At 42.5% G+C, this 17,086-nt stretch overlaps 1 protein-coding gene across 3 annotated transcripts in view; it reads left to right on the plus strand.

The window, feature by feature from the left end:
- The first annotated feature begins 1,054 nt into the window (after positions 1–1,054).
- Positions 1,055–17,086, plus strand: part of ENOX1 (ecto-NOX disulfide-thiol exchanger 1) — a 454,877-nt gene continuing 438,845 nt past the window's right edge. For 2 of the 3 annotated variants that reach the window (XM_069970542.1, XM_069970544.1), the window contains exon 1: positions 1,055–1,269. The gene's annotated coding sequence lies outside the window, so the exon portion shown is untranslated. Of the gene's footprint in view, positions 1,270–1,379; positions 1,430–17,086 lie in introns of those variants that run through there. The other variant, XM_069970543.1, reaches the window with a different exon arrangement.

Below are 17,086 nucleotides of genomic sequence, written 5' to 3' on the forward strand. Positions count from 1 at the left end.
CATGTCAATTCTTTGTGTCAACGGTGGATTGAGCCTTAGAATATCAATAAATCTGTGGGACAGGCAGAACTTCAAGCGGAGATCGACACGGGCGGGCGCGTCTCCGCCAGTGTTATAGCCTCCATTCTATGTACGGGCGGATTCCTTCCTCTGTTTAAAGAATGATCAAGTTCATGACACGGGCGGAGACGCGCGCCCACCGCTGACCGCGAGCGGGCACGAGCGACAGATTATGCGACGGAGTTTCTATTTGTTGTAAGCAGTGTGCAACTAAAATTTGCAGGAAAATCCACATGACAAACTATGAGGATTTTAGAGCAAAATAATTAAAATACATTTATAATCACCTCCCCTGGCACTCTCATGGCAAAACTTCCCTGTTTTTTTTTGTACATCTGACCGGTAGGGAGGGTGCGGACACACCTGCACAGGTAACCTGCAACCAGCTGGTGGATTTATTATTGCCTACTATATTCAATGGGAAAATAGGAAAAAATCCACAGCAGAAAATGCCATGCCACAGGTGTTACAATCCGCACCAGAGATCAATTTCTACTTGTAAAATTTTGGCAACATGTGAGATTAGTTCACACCCCATCCATTAGGCAAACCTGCAGCAAATCCCCCAATGTGCATTTACCCTTACACCCATAACAAACTCCACTCCACAGGTCAGACCGGCCATTGGCACCTACAATTGTAGTGCTACTCTACATGGCATTTATAGGGCACTAGATGACCACTAAAATACTGCATGCTTCCTGATTGTTTAGGGAACTTCACTATGCCCAGCCCCCCCACACACAGCCTGGCATCCCCCATGTGGCCATAGATCTGCCATCCCCAGACATTCCTCAGCTGGCACAGCCGTAGCTGCCAGGCTGACCTTGGCTGGTGAGTGCTGCTGCTGTGTGTGAGGAGAGATGTGATGCCCTCCTGCCTGCAGCATCTCTGATAGGCGCCTGCCTGAAGTCCAGCCCAGGCTTTCCTCCTCTCCGGCAGCAGTAGCAGGAGCGGCGGTGGCGGCAGCAGCAGCAGCAGCAGCGATCCTCCTCCTCCTCCTCCTCCTCTTCCTCCTCCCCGGCTGGCATTGTTTATGAGCGGCTCCTGGTCGTGCTGCCCTCATCTGCCGGCACATCGCTCTCCCTGCTGCCAGGATCCCCGCCACGGGGCGTCAGTCTGCAGCCTCTCCAGCGGCTCCCAGGGGCCGGGACGGGCTCCCTTCTCCAGGCACCGAGGACAGGAGGAGGGCACAGCACTGGCACAAAGGTAGGAGTGACAGCAGCAGCGGCGGCGGCAGCATCCCCGGTCCTGGCAGCGCCCGCGGTGCCCGCTCCCTCAGCATCTCCCGCCCGGAAAGTTTCCTGCACCGCACACCCGCTCGTCTCCTTTGTCTCGTCCCTCAGTGACCGGGATAGTTTCCTAGTTGGTGAGTGTGGAGAAGGTGGCTGCCCGGCTGTCATCTCTGCTGGCCAGCACGTGTGGGCTCCAGGACTGGCAGCGGTGGGCACCATGCCACTGTGTCCGGGCTCACACCCACTTCCAGCTCCCATTGTACTTTGCTGGAGAGATGGGACAAAGACTTGAGTCTGTAGCGGCCGCATCCGCACAGTGTGCACAAGAGTGTCTGCGTCTTCTCCTTCATACTTTGTTTCTATAGATCTGTCTTAAAGGAGAACTCCAGCTGTATTCATGTATGTGTGTGACTAGTCTCAGAACTGGGGATGAAGTAGGGATCAGGGCAGCTACAATTGAAGAGCACTACAACGAGCCTGGTGTGGCTGCTTCCAGAGAACAATAGCTTGCATTGAGGAATACTCTGGAGATAGTTTTCTTTGAGTTGTCAGGCAATGCCCTGAGGTGCACTGCTATTGCTGTTGTCAGGAGGCTGAGATACAGCTCTATTTAGTGCTGACAGCTGTACAGTGGCCAGTTAGCTGCTGCTCTGCCAAATGGCATCCTCCAGCCCTAAGTGATTGGCATGGATGTCCCTGGCACTCTCTTATCTTATATCTTACATTGTTCCCCTCAGCTGATGAGCTGTGTGCCTGTTCTTCACTGGTGATATATGGGCAGCGCCAATCCTTTTCTTATTAACCTCTTAACAAGCCTGCGGGTTCTGGAGACCCCCTATAGAATAGCTGATGGGTCCCATTAAACCTGTGTCCTTGGCTTACAGCATGTGGTACTGGGGTTCCTGGTATTATCCATTACATACAAACTTTCTCTATAGAGTGATGTGTGCCCAGTTAGGATGGCAAATCAGGTGGAAGTTGTAGAAAAGTTGGTAGCCGTCCTTTGGCTGGTTCTTTTCCGTATGCCTGACATTATTTGTTATATTAATGTACTGCTCCCACCAGTGCCATGGCGACTTAGTCACTGCCTCGTTGAAAATCATGCCACCTTGTATACGCTATAAAATATGCATATCCCTGTTAATGCCGCACGCTGAATACCACCTAATTGGCCGTGTGTCTCAGCAACGTTCTGTAGTCATATTACTTGTCTAATAAGGTTAGTAATTCTCTGCACACTTGTTCCTACTGCTAAAAAGGCATTTGCCATCAATCAGTGTGTGCCCTCTATGCCATACCTCAGCGTGGCACAGTCACACTCTGCTGTAAGGCTTTATATATCTCCTAACCATTTACAGATGCAGTGAAGCCGAGTTTGTCACTTGGCACAATTTCTCATGATCTTACATAGTGTCATGAGTGATTTCTGCAGGTAAGACCTTATGTTGGCAGGATTTTGGAGTGTGCCCAACTTGAACATGTGAGACTGATCATCTGGCGTTTGATTACCGGTAGCTGAAGAAGTTGGATGCCGTCCTATGGGAGTCCAGGAACACATGGATACATTGAGCCTATAGGTTCGCTCTGTAAAAATGATAGTCAATAACAACGGCCATCATTGTTATGAAAGACGGTCGTCATTTTTTACATAGCGTGAACCTAGCCAATGGTTGTATCTGTATTCTCCTGGCAGTGTTAGGGAGAGCCTTTACACAGAGAGATTTATCTGACAGATTTTTGAAGCCAAAGCCAGGAACAGACTATAAACCCGAGAACAGGGTATAAAGGAAATGCTGAGAACTCTCCTTTTTACAAATGCATTCTTGGCTTTGGCTTTAAAAATCTGTCAGATAAATCTCTTTGTGTAAAGGTACCCTTAGGACTGCAGCTAACTTCTTCAGCCACCACTAATCAAATGGTTTCCTAGATTCCGGATGTGGGTTGCTGATCCAGAAATGTATTCTTATTGCTATATTTGGAGTTGGGAAGGAATTTCCCCCCTGATAGGGTATGGTTTCATTACGGAGTATGCGGTGGAATTCCAAGCAGAGGCCGCGCGGCGAATGAGACAGGTGGAAATTCAAGCAGAGACCGCCTGCGGCCTCTGCTTGAAATTCTGCTTCATATTCCATAGTGGAAACATACCCATATGGGACAATTGGCATCTTTTTTGCCTTCCTCTGTGTCCACACTGATATCTGACATTATGTGACAGATTTGTGAAGCCAAAGCCAGGAACAGACTATAAATAGAGAACAGGTCATAAAGGAAAGACTGAGATTTCTCCTCTTTTTAAATCCAATTCTGGTTTTGGTTTCAAAACTGTGTCAGATATCTGTATGTGTAAAAGGGCCCTTAGACACATGGAACATTTCGTATATCCATCTGTGCTTCCAGAAAGTAAAAGAAAAGCTATTTTTTTCTCCAGTACAGAGTCTGAGGTGTTCCCAAGCTCCAGTAACCTTTCACCCCTCCTTACTCCACCTCGCGTACCTATCCCTGCTTGTTGCTCTGCATGTAACTGAATGTCAGACAGGCAGGCAGGGTCCGGACTGGGAAAGGAGACGTTCTAGCTCGCTACATTTCAGGGGAGTGGAAAAGCTTCAAAGCTTTTTACAGGAGAGTAAAAGCATTCGTCTATGTTCTGGAAGCACAGACAAATATAAGACTATGGTACCATGTGTCTCTGTGACCTAATAGCTATCTACCAGTGTCAGCGGATGAATTGCAGATGACAGATTCCCTTTAATGCACTATTGTGCTTTTCTAACCTTCTGTGACCCATATTATTGCCGGAGGCAGAATGTACACAAGGAGGACCAGCAGGGCACCAGAAGTGTTGTCATGGGAGCCCCAGGGGAGATGACTATATTGGTGTGTGTATGTGCGTGTATGTGCGTGTATTCTTTTTTTTTCCTTTTAATATTTCCAATTCTAAAGAAAGTACTTAATTTTAGCTTCCTCATTGAACTCAATTGGAAAAATCTGCAAGGGACCAGTCGGTGTCAGAAATTGACATGATGTGCATTGAAGTATTAGAAGTCAGCAGCGCGGGTCAGTTTCTTTGTGGAAACCTTCCGTAGCGTGTGGATGAGATTTACTTTAATTTCATCCTCTGTGCTACTACTGTATTACACTGCTGACTTTCTCTTTGTAAATCCAGATGGAAAATTTTCAGCATTTCCCACATGTGTGAATGTGTCCCAGGAGTTACATGGCAAACTCGTGTATTTATTCTACATATGGCTAATTTAGCTCCAATACATCTGAATATAGTATTGTCATCCTATTGCTGCAGTGTGTGGTACTGCAAGAGCTTTTCAGTCATTGAAAAAGGTCACGTATGCCTGACCCTGACCTGCTACGGCTTACAGTTCTAGTAGTAATGGGAGAGCGCTGTGCACAAGAGCTTGCAATCTGATATCTAGCTTTTTAATCTGGGGAAAATGTAGCCCACAGGAGTCCCTGTCACTGGGTTAATGGTATTAGGCAGCACAGTGTATGCAACAAGGTCACTCTGAGAGGTATATGCAGATATCACTTTGCTATACTAAATGGTTCATAGCGATATTCACATGCTGGAGCTGTGGCTAGTGTCCTCATATATATATTCCTATATATTATATATTCCTTATACTGAATGGTGTGTATTTTGCTTGAATTTCAGAACATTCTATTGTTACAGAAGCTTCAGATATATGGTAAATGTTTTGGATTTTTCTAGGAAAGTTAATATTTTTATTTTGAGCCCTTCAGTCTGCCAGCCGCTCTGTCAACCTGAAGCGTCAAATGAATCAGATATGACAGAATTGCTTCTGATCTGAATCCAATGCAAAGTCTTGCTTAAACCCCAATGGGCTCACATATCAATCTGTGGCAGAGAAGCGGCTATGATAGGCATATGGCGGTTGAAATGTGGTCCAGATTAATCAATGGAAGGTGCCAGCTTTCCCCTCTGACATGTATTTTTGAAGCCATTCGGGCTGTATTATTTGTATCTCAGTATCAATGTGTGTGAGATCTGTATTGATTGCTTATAACCCAGCAATGGTTACTGTGCATCACAGGCTGGACCTGTCCTCCATCTTTCCTTCCAGTAATATTGTAACTATATTTCAGAAATGTTGCAGATTCCTAGTCAGCAGCATTGGTATGCTATTGATATATCAGTTGTGATATACACACAGATATATATACTCTCTCTCTCTCTCTCTCTCTCTCTCTCTCTCTCTCTCTCTCTATATATATATATATATATATATATATATATATAATTTTTATTTTTTTTCTTTTACACAGATTTAGCTTTTTGGCAGTTTTACTTTGTTCATGTCAGGCTATATACAAGAATCTTTCCCAAGTCCTTGGAGCACAGAGGGTGTGTACAGCTCTATAGTAATTCCACTCTATACAGCCTCCATAGGAGGAGTACATGTTCCCACACCATTCTTTGCAGCAAATGAGTACTTTTTATTGCTGTGTAATATTTTACAACTCAACGTATGGTGTAGTCCCTTTTACTGATCCCGAGCTTTTATTTTATCACCGAGCACCATTCACAGTTCTGCTGCTTGGAAACCATCAGCAAGCTTGTTGTCAAACACATCCTTAAAGGGAACCTGTCTTTTTTTATATATGTGGCAAATGATTCAGTATAACTTGTAACAAGTTGATTGAAGTCCCTGATCGTTCTGTGATAAGGCCCTATTACACGGAATGATTATCGTTTAAAAATTTGCTAAAACGATCAAAATGAGCGATTATCTGTCTGTGTAATAACACTCAACGATGAAACGGCAAATGAAACATCGTTCATTTTGATCTTTTTGTTGGTAATTCGCCGATGGTTCGCATATTTGTTTGTGTATTTGTTTGTGTAATAAGTCGTTCGCCGATAAAACATGTTGTGTGGGCTGTCCTGAGGTACGTTTAGCTACCGTATAACAACGTAAAAATGATCGTTCATAACAGTAATCAGTGAATGTAATAACCTCAGAATCATTTGCTAAAAAATCGCTAGTTATTGCTGGCGAATGATCGTTATTGCGAATCTTTGAATGACAATCACTACGTGTAATACGGCCTTTAGATTCCAGTGGGCGGTGTCATGCAATGGACTGGACTTTTTAGCCTGGAAACATAAGAGATTTCAATGAATAAAATATCCTGAATCTTTTCCCATAAAAATTATATATCAATCTGCTTATCTTCTTCTGCTCTATAACAATGATGCGAATAGCTTAGGTGTAGAGATGAGCGAACCTGGAGCATGCTCGAGTCCATCCGAACCCGAACTTTCGGCATTTGATTAGCGGTGGCTGCTGAACTTGGATAAAGCCCTAAGGCTATGTGGAAAACATGGATATAGTCATTGGCTGTATCCATGTTTTCCAGACAACCTTAGAGCTTTATCCAAGTTCAGCAGCCCCAGCTAATCAAATGCCGATCGTTCGGGTTCGGATGGACTCGAACCCGAACCCGGTTCGCTCATCTCTACTAAGGTAGCATTTTCATAGTGACTGGTTCCCTTTAAGGGTATAAACCCACACACCGTATACACAGCGTATTTACTGCTGCGATACGCAGCAGATTAGATCTAAATAACTGAACACAGTATCAAATCTGTACCAACAAATAAGCTGCGTATTTGCTGCGTATTTGTTGCGTATCTGCTGTGTATACGGTGTGTGGGTTTGTACCCTTAGGCACATTCAAGCAGAAAAAAAAACACTTAAACTTTTATATGCCAAAAATTTGAAGCTAATAATTTGTTTGTGACTAAATCAGGAATGGGGATTAGAGATGAGCGAACCTGGAGCATGCTCGAGTCGATCCGAACCCGAACTTTAGGCATTTGATTAGCAGTGGCTGCTGACGTTAGATAAAGCCCTAAGGCTATGTGGAAATCATGGATATAGTCATTGGCTGTATCCATGTTTTCCAGACAACCTTAGAGCTTTATCCAAGTTCAGCAGCCCCCACTAATCAAATACCGAACGTTCGGGTTTGGATCGACTCGAACCCGGTTCGCTCATCTCTAAAGGGGATCCTTCTGTCCTCCAGCTGTTGTTAAACTACAACTCCCATCATGCCTGGACAGTCAAAGCTTTTACATGGTAAAGGAGCCTCTACCCCCTTAGGTCATGTGATCAGTGAATACCTAGAGACTGGCCCTCCACCATATGTGGTTATGCTTTTTTGGCTAATGATTCTTTAGGACTTCACCCGCAGTACCCTGTGCTGGGGGGTAGCATCTCTTTTAATATAATGATGTTGAATCTTTCTGTAAGTGCTGGATTTTGATACTGGGCAACTATGAAAAGTGTCCTATCTTCAGGCTTCCTAATGGCCTGTTTATGATGTCTGGTATACTATGCATTCATCTTGTTGCTTCCTCTATTTCCCTTCAGATGGTTAGAAAATAATTGTCTTTTTCACTGAATTAGGTCATAATAGGATGAAGTTACAACATGATCATTGCTGCTTCAAGTGGAAAACTATGCTTTATTGATTTAAGATCCCTGTATGCCGTGCAATTCCTGTTACTATCAAGAGCAGATTCACTCACTGATCTCCCTGATGTGTAGACTGACTGGGGTGGCTCAGTGATTTCAGAATATTTAGTGTTTGGGTTTCTTTATAACCTAATATTTATTATTTCACCTTGGTGGAGCCATAGAAAAGGCTTGTTGATTTTTCTTTTTTTTTCCTTTTTAGTTTCACTGGTAAACATCTAACAATACATACAATTATTATTATTTTTATTTGGAAGGCTAATAAACTAAAGCTATTTATTTTTTTTTTATACAGAGTTGATTATGTGAGCTAAGTCTGGCCTCACACTGCCTAAAAATTTATGCAAAACGCCTTTGTAAAAACGCCAGTGGCCAGATGTTAGCTGGAAGTCAATATCAGTTTATGATCTGGCTAAAGGCCCTATTCCATGGAACGATTATCGGCCATATTTGGCCGATATTGGCCGTTACGGACAATAATCCTCCCGTGGAATAGAAGGCAACGATCAGCTGACATCGTTCATGTCGGCTGATCGTTGCAGTCGTTTAACAAACGACTGATACAGCAGCGATCTGCTGCCTTCGCTCCGTGGAATAGGAGCATCTGCAGCATGCTACGCTGCTGTATGCTATGGGCTGCCCGGACGCTCTAGCGATCACCTGGGCAGCCCCCCCCCGCGCAGCTTTCCCCGACTCACCCGCTCACTGCTGCTGCGTGGAATAGCGGCGGTAGTGAGCAGGGAACGAGGAGCAAACGAGCGCTCTTAGCTGAGAGTGCTCGTTTGCTCCTCAAGTCGGCCCGTGGAATAGAGCCTTTACACTTTTTGGTGTGGCGTTTCTCTTTTATTTCTGAAATTTTTGAGTCTGTGGCAGCTTTTCCAAAATGCAGCATGCTGTTTTTTTTGGGTTTTTTTGGCTTTTTTTCTTTCATAGACTTTAATGGGATTTTCTAGTTGTCTCAAGAACGCCATTGCTGTGCATATTGCTGTGAAAAAAGTTCAGCACACAAAAACACCTAAACCAAAAAAAAGATCATTTACACATAATATCAAAAACGATAGGAAAAAATGCCAGAATCTGATGTGAACATGTCATCTCTTAATTTCTTTGTGATATTTTTCAGTACTTCTGTATGCTAATGCAATTTGCCAGTCAGTGTTAGGGCCTTATTACATAGGGTGATTATCGGCTGAAGAGGCCAATATCGCCCTATATTATAGGGCCAGCAATCAGCCATTTGAATGTGCAAACAAAACTTCGAAAGTCAATCAAGTTGTTTTGGCCCCTCAAAAAAAAAAAACACTGACGATGTAAGAGGGGGTGCAACTGACATCTGACTGCAGCAAAAGGCCGCACCAATGATCCAGCGATCATTCCGGCAGCCCTCCTCACCACAATTACCAAGCAGTGTAATAGGCTCTGTAAATGACTACAAGATCAGTGCTTTTTACAAAATAACTTGGCACATGTAATAAGACCCTTAGGCTTTATTCACACCACCATTATGGTTGGCTTCTGTTACAGCAGGAAACCCTGATGATATTGTTGGGCCCTTTAGTTTCAATAGTTTTTATTGAAGACATTTTTGGTATAAACAGTTTGAGAATATTGAGCAGAGAGGTACAATCTTACTATAACATACATTTCAGTTTACAAGTCTACATACAAAGATGTGATACACCCTTTAAATGACAGACTACAACTGTGCCTGACTGACCTCATTGATTTATAAGAGTCTCTTAGGTTCCATCATGGTGTCCAAAGTTTTGATGAGAAGAATAGTGTAGCATACTACCAATGAAGGCTTTGAACACAGCCTTTGTCTGTAGTGTGAACAGAACCTAATAGTAACAGAAATCGGAATCCTGTTTGCTGACAGAAAAGAACTGATGTGTGCATGAGGACCCATTGATTTCAATGTGGTTATCCACACATGCTTATAGAAAATGGAGTGGTTCGTGACCACTGATCTGTTCCGCAAAAAAGTAGGATATGCATTTATACTGTCCTCTTTTGGAAGTTCCAATAAAAGTCAATGGGTCAGCTTTTAACAGACGACACATGAATGTCCCATCCATTTGCTGTCTGTTCTTTACTGAAGCATTGCCTGGCAATCCCTAGGCAGGCTCCATCCTGTGGACTTCTATTATGCTCATATCCTGGAGAATCACTGATCCTGCAGATCAACTAAAAGCCCTATTACACAGAATGATTATCGGCCATTATGGACGATAATCGTCTTGTCTAATAGAATGCAACAACAACATGTTGAAAGACAAACGACAATGATAGCAGAGATCTGCTGCCATCGCTCCGTGGAATACGGACTCTGTGGACTGCTGCTATCTGCTACAGGCTGCCCGGACAATCAAGCGATCATCCGGGCAGCCCCCTTGCACCACCACCCCCACTAGCTGTCACCGCATGTAATGTAATAGCGCTTGTTTGCTCCCCACAGTTTCCCTGTGTAATAGGGGCTTTAGGTTTGTATTAGGCCTTACAGGCGACACCCTGTGCCATCATTTTGCTGTAATAGTGCACTGCTGTGTAAAAGGGGTTAAATATACATATATAACAACTGATATTGGCAACTTATTGCCTAAACTAATGTGCAGCTGCCAGAGTAGGAGGTATGTATTCTTCAATACAAGAATTCCTGTCATTTTCTATAGACAAATTCCTAAAATACTACTTTTGAAATGTCAATATATCCTTTATTTGCATAGTTTGTGCTTTTCAGCCTCCTTGGTGGTAATGCCATTCGGCACCTAATGTATATCAGTTAGAGGGGCTTACATTAGCAGCACATGACTGCAATCATGTCATTACGTGCACAGTCGTCCCCTTCCCATGAGTCACATGCTCAGTTTGTTGACATGTCATTTGTGACTTCTCCATAGGGTGTAATGTTGATTCTTAGAAGTGGAAAGGAGTAGGAAGCTAATTTTACCTTTGCCGTTTAAAAGAATACTTATCTTATTCTAGAAAAAGTCTTTAAACAGCATTTAGTTTTAAAATATACCTTTTTCTGTAATGTAACACTTTTTTTTTTTAGAGCATATGTTAAAATTATATATGGAGACATAAGTACAGAAGCAGTTCTTGTATTCAGTTGGTGCAGGGCATGAACCTTGACCACGCAGAAGAGGCAGCACAGCCAAATAGTGATAAGTGTCCATATTGACACATTTCTTAATTTGAATTAAAGAAGCAGTTCAGTTTTTGTTTTTTTTTACCCCCGGGTAGCCGCTATCATGTATACTTACAGAAGATGATCGGTGTCCCGTTCTCGTCGGTCAGTTCCCGTCCCGCGGTGCCGTTCGAATCGGGCGTGCTCACTTCCACCGGCTGCTGCGAGTCCTCTTCTCTGACCAGTGATTATACGCCGGAAGTCACTCGCTTCCATGCATTCGCTATGGAAGCGCGTGACTTCGGCGTTCAAATTACAAGGGAGAGAAGAGGAGTCACAGCGCCGGCGGACGTGAGCGCGCCCGATTTGAACGGCACCGCGGGAAGGGAACTGACCGACGGGAACGGGACACCAATCATCTTCTGTAACGTATACATGACAGCAGCTACCCGGGGGGCCAAAAAAAAAAACCTGAACTGCTTCTTTAAGTTTTATTTGATTTTTTTTTTTAACTGCTTGAGGCTATGTTTACAGAACGTTTTTTCAGCTCCGTTTAAGATGATGTCTGATGGCTGTTGGTACATTATTCTAGTTTGGGGTTACTAATTGGCCTTTGGGTGTGGTTTTAATTGAAAAGTCAGTTGAATTTAATAGTAAAGACGGAGAAAGAACAAAAGAAAAACAGTGTGTGAACGACTAATAAAAAAAGTCTGCTTATTGCAAAAGATGTCTAAAAACAATTGACATGACCATTATTTTGATGTCTCTGTTATAACGTCCGTAATTCAATACATTGTGTGCATTGGACGTCCATCTTTCCATTGACTATAATGCATTGCAGTCAATTAAATTGTGGCAATAACTGACTTTTTTTTTAAAATAGCAAAAGTGGCCGTCTTTTCTCTACTTTTGACGTTGTGTAAACATGATTTCTGGAACTTATGGTCTTAAAAAATTTCTTGTAAAAAATTGACTTTTTTTTTTAATGCTGAAACAAATCGGATGTTTCAGATGGATGCAAAAACATAATGTGAACCTAGTTCATGTTGGAGCACAGGGCTCCAGATTAGTGTATGTAGCTCAGTATATGCAGGCCTCCTTCCCCTATTACTGTAATGATGCCACCTGGTTCGATAATTAAACCCTGTGTTATGGAGTATGGTACAGCAACATATCTATACTGGGACCAGCAGAATATATTTAGCAAGCATTTCTTGGAAGCTGTGATGGGAGGTCTCCGGTGCTTTCATAAAATGTATTTATTACTGATGAGGATTTACTGCCAGAGCATCTTATCTAAAATATCTGCCCCTTCAAACTCTGTAGCACTATATACAATATATTCTGTACATTGAATGCAGCGTTGGGTGGGATACATATACGTTTTTATATTATACGCATTTCCATTGGGTGTTACTTGCACTAAATGACACTAAAAACAGATTTCTGTAGAAAACGTTATCAAAAAAATTTGTGTAACTTAGAATAAAGTGTTGTTTATTTCCCATTCATTCGCACCACATATGTTGTCTCTGTCACTTCTATATGTTGGGTAAATGCGGCCTCACAGGTAGTCATCTGCACGTGATGTTAAACACTTGGGGGTGGATTCCATCATTGTTTGTGTATCTGAAGTTCTTTATAAATAGCTAACCAACAATAAACACATTAAAATGCTCACTAAAAGCAAGTTTCTAAAGGTCCTATTACACAAAACGATTATTGGTCATACTTGGCCGATTATCGGCCATTCCGCTTGGTGTAATGGGACATGTTCAAAGACACATGCACAATGTCGGCTGATCATGGTCTTTCAACGTGTTGAAAAATCCCAATCATGTCAGTGATGGTCTGCTGTGCGTCACTCTATGTAATAGGCCGTCCCTCATGCTGCTCCCCACATCCCCTTTTGCTGGCAGCAAGTGGGTAACGAGGGGGAAGCGAGCGCTGGCCTGACGGGTCGGTGCTTGCTTGCTTGCTCCCCCCCCCCCCCCCTCAATGTCATGTTGTGTAAAAAGGCTTTAAGTGTGGCCTGGGTGGTTTTGCAATGTGTGTTTTAGATTCACATATATTGCAAACTGTTTGGAAGATCTGTGTATAGACAATTGCATTAACATGCATTTTTATGCCATTGTGCTGTATCTTCCTGATGTTCCACTACCTGATAATGGAAACCTGAGCTAACTGTAATCATTTAGCCACCACTGAAGCAAAAGCAGCTGTCCTGCCACCATCACTCTCTGGCGCTGATCTCTTACTGACAGGTCCCATACATCTGGTGACGTCTCATGTTCCTACAGAGCAACTCCTGCCGTGCTACAACTTCATTGTATGCAAATAAGGAACGGAATAGCATGCAGCAGGTAATGACTAGCACACTGTAATCACAGGGCCTGTCTGCTCTCCGTGCCCCGCACATAATTTACTGCTGAGTGACATGCACATACTGGCCAGCTCCCTGTCGCATTATTAAGACTACTTTATACTTGGATGATAAATCTCTAGCTTACTGTTATGTGACTTGTCCCAGGACGCAGCCTTTCTACCTAGAAGCCCATCAAAACCGTAGCATTGAGCCAGTTATAGACAAATGTTTTCAGAACCGACCTACTGAGGTCACCAAGTATAGATGATCCTAGCCTCCAGCAATCGCTAAGTTTGCAGTTGACATAAGATATGGGAATAAGAGGTTTCTCTTCATATTACTTATGGTAACAGCTGCTGCACACTTGATGACTGCCTTAAGTGGCTGGGGTATGAAAGACACCTGCAATATTGCATTACTCTGCTTTATCTGAATAGAAACATGCTTTAAAAGGAAACCAACATGATTAATACTAATATGCAGCACAGATGTACATTACACCAACCCCAGCGTCATCTGGTGTCCTGGATAGAGGAGATGCTTCTCCAATAAAACTAGACCTACTCGTATCTCATCTGCTGTCAGATACATTCCTCAGTGTCAGTGTATGCTATTAAACATCTAGAATCACTCTTTCATTACACCCGATACCAATCGGGGGCATTTCTCTGACCAATAGAACAGATTTCTATCAGTGAGACCTTATGCACACCTCAGTGTTTTTTTTTTTTTCAAGTCCGTAGATTCCTCCCGCTACCCACCCGTACAATCCACTAAAAATTACGGACATGTGTATCCGGATTTCTGTTAATTCCTTTTTTTTTTTTTATATGTCCATTATAACTCATCTGTATTTTTTTTTTTTTACGGAAATATGGATGCAAACAGGTTACAATCAGTAAAAAAATTGCGGATCCCATTTATTTTTATGAGAGGATCCGTAAAAAAAAAAATATGCTGATCGCGTAAATAGCGCAATAGACATCAATGTCCACTAACTTGAATATAGAAATATGGATCCGTAGATTACGGCACATGTGAATAAGGCCTAAAGGGTCTTTTACACTGGCTGACTATCGCCCAAAAGCGCTGCTAGAAACGCTTCTGCAGACTGTGAAAGAGTCCCAGCTGGAGACTGGGCAAGTATTGTCTGTTTGGAACCTGCTTACGGGCACCAGTTTATAGTCGGCAGCATTTTGTGTGGCTGTGGAGATTGTGGGGAGCCCTTTGTAACTTGTTCGAGTAACAGTGTTTTACTCCTCGTCACGGCTCCTCACATCTCTTCCATGTGTGAACGTGGCCAAAGGTCTTAGTCACATGGCAGAGCCTCAGAGTCCTATTACACGTGCAGTGTAAATGAGTAATATAGATTGGCGCTTCTTAGGGTGGGTTCATACTGAGGAATTCTCGTGGATAATGTCCACAGAATTCCGCTGTCTGTCCGCGCACACGTCTGCGCGCCTTTCCGCTGGCTCCCTAGACACCATTCTATGGGCCAACGTATTCCGCTATCCGCCAAAAGAACTGACATGTCACTACTTTCTGTAGATCTGCATACGACTTCTGCCTGTAGATCTGCATACGACTATATTGATTCAAACATATAAAAAGGTAAAAACCTAGTGGGTTTAATGTATTGAAATTGTCTCACAGAAAAATGGCCATGCTGGCGTAGTTCAGATTTCATTTTCTAACCTGAACTAGCAGGATGAATATACTTTGGTTGCTTTTTGAAGCTAAAAAAGCCAGTGTTGCCGTTTGTCAGCTGATCACATCAGTTTAGCTTGCTAAAAAATCCTTCATTGAAGGAAAGGGCCAAACGAATGCTGTATCAATCGTTCGTGCGTCACAATGGTGGAGCCATGTAAATATTCATGAAACCAGCTTCCGTCTATGAGATTAGCACTTCTTAGCTGGTTCTGCTTGGCAGTTCTAATTCAGCCAACAGTTCTTTCTCCTGTCTTTCTTGTACACACACAGGTGTGGCACAGCTGAACGTTCATGTGTTCCCTAAAGCTAGGGGTTAGCTGCTGCCAGACTGCTGTGGCACTGGCTTATCCCTCCGAGATCAATAGGGTCAGACACTGAAATTCCATCATGCCATACCATTCTCATCTGTTGGTGAAGTGACGGGAGACTGCCATAAACCTTATTCGGGTGACCAACTTTATTGTTAAGAGCCTTTTACACGGGCCAGTTATTGGGCAAAAAATTATTTAATTGTTTGAATTTAGACAATAATCTTGATTGTGTAGGTGCGCAACAGTCAAACAATGAACAAAAATTTATTTAAACTGAGCTGTTGTCTAAATGCCCATCAATTAAAAGTTTACTAAACTTGTTCACTAAACAAGTTTTTTATTTTTATGTGTAAAAGGACCCTGAAGTGTATGGGCACCTTAATCTTAACGTGGCTGTATTCTCTATAAGGAGAGTAGGGATAAGCGGCAGATAGACAGCTCTGGCTGTGGCTTATCTCTAAAAACAAAGGGGTTGGGCAGGGAGACTGTCCCACCTGACCCTTATCTTTACTGGCATCATCTGTGGGTGGAGTTTAAGGAACCCCGTTTCCCTTTATATTGATGGCTGAACCCACCATGAATGCTTTGTATAAAAGGAAAGAGCTCAAAAACATGTTTTTGCTGTTGTAGCCAAGTAGATGCCTATAATGACACCTAATGGGATACTAAGGTCCTCTATCCAGTCACTCTGCACATTCCAGTTGCACTGATATAGCTGATTTAAAGCCTTTTGTCCTGGTCAGATAATATTCTAAACTTCTTTGTACATAGGAATTATCAGTATGATCAGATATTTTTGGCCAGATTATACTAGATCATTGTGTATTAACCCCTTTAAGACTAGCATGCAGTAAAGATTGTCAAAAAAGGGGGGGTTTAGACTATTTTCTGTCAACCATTAACACCATTGTGTAACAGCACTGAATAATGGTAAATGGCAATTGCAAAGTTCATTGTCTTTTCCTTGTTTCATTTGGTTTCCCTTTGTTGTCCCAAAGGACTGACCTGCATCCCTTTTAATGGAAACCCAGACTAGGCCACAGATGGCAGCAGCGATTATTCAGAACTTATGGTACTGTCATACATCAACATTCACAAACCAATATTGGGAACTGGAAATGGATGTCTACAATCCCTAATGTATGGTCAGCTTAACAGACATTGTATAGTTTGCTGAGCATGAAAATTGTAATATTAACAAAATACATGCAAAAGCAACAGAACACTGTAAAATGCTCTGACTGCTGTAAAAGAATCTGATTTACTTGTAATGTTAATGAAATCTTATCCACAGTAATGAACAAGATTATATATGAATAGTATATAAGAAAGATTCTATCAGTTAATGGATGAAAGAAAAATAGGAGCACAATAAACTCCTCTCCATAATGTTTTTTCAATTTGCATTGGTCTTTATATTCAGCTTCACTATTGTTCAGGTAAAGCCGTCTCTGAAGGCTTTTATATGCTGATCTGGCCGCTTTGGGCCCATATTGTGTTTGTATGTGAACTGTAATTTAGTCTTTTTCAAGTAATAGAGCAAATGAAATTAATATCAGATGGAATAAAATTATCTTCTCTACACCCTGACGTCAGTGTGTGGAGACAGGACTGACAGACCCCTACCCGTCTGAAGTGACAGATCACAGTGGTCCTAAACTGCTTGAGCAAGGAATTTACTGGCAGATGTGTCTATTCTTCAGATAATTACCTCTTTCACCACCAACATATGTAACTAAAAATACATACAATACAATGCT

Source organism: Dendropsophus ebraccatus, chromosome 5 (assembly GCF_027789765.1).
Source record: "Dendropsophus ebraccatus isolate aDenEbr1 chromosome 5, aDenEbr1.pat, whole genome shotgun sequence".
Lineage (NCBI taxonomy): Eukaryota > Metazoa > Chordata > Amphibia > Anura > Hylidae > Dendropsophus > Dendropsophus ebraccatus.